This window comes from Chionomys nivalis, chromosome 7 (assembly GCF_950005125.1).
Source record: "Chionomys nivalis chromosome 7, mChiNiv1.1, whole genome shotgun sequence".
NCBI classification, from domain to species: Eukaryota; Metazoa; Chordata; class Mammalia; order Rodentia; family Cricetidae; genus Chionomys; species Chionomys nivalis.
Window position 1 is genome coordinate 74,319,634 of NC_080092.1, and position 5,439 is coordinate 74,325,072.

A 5,439-nucleotide genomic window follows, 5' to 3' on the forward strand; every position below is an offset into this window, starting at 1 on the left:
GAATCTGGATAAAGAGGAAAGATGGGTTTTATTGCCTTGAGTGACTCAAGTAACTGAACAAAGGCGTTACAAATTTGCTTCAACTTCCTTAAGACAAGCAGGATTTGTCCCAAAACCTTCTGGGTCTGGGCTCCCCCTGGCTTTTCTGTTTATCACAGTCTCCTTTGGCCTTGTCTTGGCTCTCTATGGCCTGAACTTCGTTCTGATCCTTAGCTTTGCCCTCCTCTCTCACAGCTTGACTTTCCTTGGCTTGTGCTCTGGTCAGCTCGACCTGGGCTCAAATCTCCTCAGCCTGGGCTCGGATCTGCTCAATCCCAGCTCTGGTCTCCACTTCCCCAGTGATGTCAGACAGGATCTGCAGCTTCTGGATCTTTGCATCGTCAGCATCTGGGAAGCTGTTGGAGTAACCCTGCAGTTTATGTCCTATACGGTCCACATCAGAGAAGAGGAGAAACGAGTCCTTGGCTTCCCACATAAGCTCATCAAGGTTCAGGGCTTGAAGCCTTGTCCCTAGGGTTCTGACCTCTACTACGAATATTACCTTCCCCCCTTGTCTTCGGGGCGCAAAGGCCAGCTGGTGTCTCCTTTTTTTCTCTCTATAGATGGTAAAGTAGATAGGAAGAGCAAGACAAGCCTGTCCGTACCAGCCCTATTGTCTGCCCTTGGCTTCTCGCCCCACCCCCATCTCCTGATAGAATGATTAAAGTCAGGCTTGGTTCCTCGCAATCCACCTACGGGGATGAAGTGATGTGGGTCCCTAGTGGGCGGGCAGGCATCCTGTGGTGTGGAAGAAAGGTGTTCACTTCATCTATAGTCCCATCTTTGACCTTTACCTACCTCTCAGAACCCTCATATCTCTCTACATGACAGCCCCAGAAAACAGTGCACTCCTCTGGGGGCTGAAGTAATCGTCACCCTGTGTCCTGGCTTGCTCTTTCATGGATCCTCCCAGCAGTAAACTCTAGGTTTGTCCTCCCTTTTAACCATTTAAATTTAATTCCAGTGGCATCCAGCCCTCTGATTTTCCAAATGGGCACCCCTATGGCTCATCCGCTGGGATGCTCCTGTCCTGCCAACACCGAGTGTCCTCACAAGGCTCTTGGCCTGTTCCCCAGGGAAGCCAGGCAGTACAAACCCAGACAGAGACTGGAAGAAACCAGCCACCCCCAAGGCTGGTCATGCCAAGGAGGGCGGATGTCAAGATGTTACCATTAGACTCTGGTTCCGTAGGTGGTCCACCCACCCAGTGTTACACGACTGCCTCACCCATTGGTCTGCCTATCCTGTGTGGACAGGCCTCCCGAGTCACTGCTAGATCCTCTGTACCTAGGGTTCACTGGTTCCCCAAATAGTGCCTATTGAATAAAGAAACAGAGGGACAAGTGAGCCCCTTTTCCTTTATCCCTTGCCCTGGTTTATGTCACCCTCACTCACACAGGCCCAAGCAGGGAGCTTTAGGGTTCTCAGATCCAGATGAATCTTTTTGTTCTGTTTTTGCGGTGCTAGGGGGGATAAAACCTTGATCATGGGGCTTGCCTGGCAAGTGCTTTAACAGCAGGCTACACTCCCAACAGCACAGCGCCCTTTTGAAAACCACACTGAGTCGCCCAGTCTGCCATTGGACCAGCCTTTGCCATACAACCTTCCTGTCTTGGCATCCGGAGGAGCTGGGATTATAGGCTTGCCTCTCTTGCCCTGGCTAAGTCTAATTGATTCTTCATCTTATGTGTATGTGTTGTTGGGGGGAGGGTATGTCATGGTGTGTGTGTGTGTGTGTGTCTGTGTGTAGGTTAAAGGACAGCCTGCGGGACTCAGTACTGTGTATTCTGGGGTTTGAACTCAGGTTGTCCAGTTAGTGACAGTCTCATTTGCAACGTTGAAGCAACCAACTTTGGCTAAGGCCTAGAATAACTGACAGACCATTTTCAAAGGCAAGAAAATTTTCAAAACCGTCTTACCCTGTTTTGGCAAGATTTGACAGTCCTGCTTATCCATTTCTGGATACTATATATCTTGTCAGTGGTTGAGGCATGGGCATTTCTTTGCCCAAAGTTTTGGCCAAGATGAAAACAAACTCCAAGTGGAGTGTCTTCAGTGCTCAGTGTTCCCTCGGGAATAGATCGTTGCTGCCAGGAGCAATTGTGTCTCCTTCAACTCTAAGTTATTTAAATGCCATTTTCTAAAGCTCTTTGAAGTGGTTGAAGATTATCTATCTATGCAGAATATAATCTCTATGTATCTAAAGAACCTGATTAGTCTAACTATAAGTATGACTAACATAGATGACTATTGATCTATAATTCTTAATACCTAACTTGAAGACTAAGACAATAAACAACTGTGCAATAAATGAGAACAATGACCTCCAAATGAAACAATGTATAAGTGTCTTAATCAGAGGTAGAAATGTACACTGCAACGTGGTAAATATATATTAGTATATAAAAAATGTTTTAAACAGAGGTAGAAGCATGTATGCATACATACAATACTGTCATTACAGCACAATACCCAAAACTGGATCTTTTATGTAGAAAAGATTTATTCATGATCATAACTCTGGATTCTGGGAAGTTCGAGATTGGCCAGCTGGGTCTGGTGAGGGCTTCATTCGGCTGAAGGGCACGTAGTTGTGAGTGAGAGAGAGAAACTCAGGCCAAACTCTCTGGAAAGTAAATCCACTCCCATGAGACAAGCATTACCACACTAATAAACAACCCGCAGCCCCAAGTCTTCCCGCTCAGGCCCACACTAGCACAGCCATATTGAGGCATCAAGGTTTCAATCCAGAAGGGGCACTGAGGCCATGGCGGCTCCTTGTCACCTCGCGTGTGTCCCTGGCACGTGGAAGTGTCATCACAGAGGCATGCCAGTCCTTGTTCCACGTCATGAGCACCTGAGCTTCTTAAGGGCAGCGTCTCTGTCATTCACTGCTGACATCCGTTCACCTGACCAAGAGCTTTGTTTGTGCTGGTGACAGAGATGGCCTACTACATACTACACACTGCGGGCTGTGTGGCCTTGGAAAAGTAACCACCCTCTCTGTCTCCACTCGGCACTCCACTGAGGCAACAGTCACTCTGCTGAGGCTGAGGGAGATTAAGTTAATTCGCCTTCTAAAATAGAAAAAGCTGCACCTCTCTCGGCTTAAGCCCTTGGCAGATGTCACCAGCCCTCATTAGTGTGAGCGGCAGGCCCTGTGTGAATCTGTCCTGAGTGGAGAGGGGCAGAGGCAAGCACAGCAGATTTCCACCGGGGACAGGTTCGGCTATCACTGGAAAGGAGGGAGGGCAATTGACCCCATGAGACGTTGGTGAACCCGAGATTATTCAGCTGCTTAATTACAGAGAACCCAACAATGAAGGGAGCCAGTGAGGGCACCCCTTAAGTACAAACAAGTTTCTATATCCAAAAAGCTAATTCAAGACCCTGGAATGCTGGGGCCAGGGAGATGGCTCAACAGGTGAAGGTACTTGCCGGGCAAGCCTGACAGCCTGAGTTCCACCCCGGAACCCATGGGAAAGGATAGGTGCAATGGCACCCACATCTGTAACCTGACACCCCTGGACTAGGACACAGCACAGGGCCAGAGACAAGAGAGACCCTGCCTAGGGGAGAAAAGTATTCTTTGGTCTGCGCATGTGTGTCATGGCAGTAGGGCCCTCCTCTCTCTTTCTCTCTCTCTCTCTCTCTCTCTCTGTCTCTGTCTGTCTGTCTGTCTGTCTGTCTCTCTCTCTCTCTCTCACACACACACAGAGAGAGAGAAAGAGAAAGAGAGAAATTTAAAATTAAAAAGACTCTTGAACCAGGCATGGCAATGCAGGCCTTTAATCCCAGCAAGCACTCAGGAGGCAAAAGCAGGTGGATCTCTGAGTTCGAGGCCAGCCTGGTCTATAGACCAAGTTCTAGTATAGCCAGGGCAACATAGAGAAACCCTTGTCTCAAAAAAAAAAAAATTTAAATTAAAAAACAAGAGACTAGCATGCCAATCTCTTCTGTAGAGAGACCATGACTTTGACCTTCACTCCAATTCTGACCCTGTTATTTACAATACATGAGATCCTGATACACTCCCTAGTCATGCTGACCTACAAGATGGAAGGAATTGTGGCCTCACGTGGCTGTTGTCAGGTTCAGATGAGGTGACATCATCTATCCTGTGAAGCACTGTGATGGCAGGGCAGGCACAAACAGTGTCTGAGTCGTCTGGAATCTATGGTGTGCCCAGGTCTAATAAAAATACCCACCTCAGCTGGGCGGTGGCTCACGCCTTTTAATCCCAGCACTTGGGAGGCAGAGGCAGGCGGATCTCTATGAGTTCGAGGCCAGCCTGGTCTAGTTCCAGGACAGGCTCCAAAGCTACAGAGAAACCCTGTCTCAAAAAAACAAAAAGCAACAACAACAACACCAAGAAGAAAATACCCACCTCCTAGACAAGGGCAGCAAATTGTTCTGACATTCTCATTAATTGAGCTAAAATGAGTACGGGGTGGAGGGGTCTGGGGAGTTGGCTCAGTTGTTAAGAGTGTGCCCTCTCCTGCAGAGGACTTTAGTTCCGTTCCCAGCACCTGCGTATGGTGGCTTGTGCCACTTGGAACTCCAGCTCTGGGGAGTCCAGCGCTCCTCCTGGCCTCCGTGGGCACCTGCGCTCACATGCACGTGTCTCCTACAGACACATCAATTAAAATAAGAAAAATAAATCTTTAAAAAAAATAAGTATTGTAAACCAAACATTTTGGTAGAAGCTGGAGAAACAACACAAACAAACCTGAAAAATCTAAAGTTATGGCACACGCCTTTAATCCCAGCTTGCGGGCGGCAGAGACAGGTGGATCACTGTGAGGTCAAGGCCAGCCTGTTCTATAATATTGAGTCCCTGACTAGCAAGAGATACATAGTGAGATCTTGTCTCAAAAACAAAAAGCTGCAAACCAGAGGTAATTAAAAACATAACCATTGCCAATGGCCCCTAGTGGTGCCCACTTTAATCCCAGCACTCAGAAAGCAGAGACAGGTGGATCTCTGTGAGTTGGAGGCCAGCCTGGTCTAGAGAGTGAGTTCCAGGACAGCCAGGGCCACACAGAGAAACCTTATATTGCAAAACCAAAACCAAACAACCAAACAAAATCCCCCAAACAATTATTATCTTCAAGTAGTACATAGTATAGGGAAACAATGACAGATTTTTTTTTTGTTAAAGATTTATTTATTTATTATGTATACAACATTCTGCCTTGATGTATGCCCACACGCCAGAGGAGGGAGCCAGATCTCAGTACAGATGGTTGTGAGCCACCATGTGGTTGCTGGGAATTGAACTCAGGACCTCTGGAAGAGCAACCAGTGCTCTTAACCTCTGAGCCATCTCTCCAGCCCCCACAATGACAGATTTTTAAAATTTATTTTATTGATTATTGTGTATGTGTATAACGTGTGTGT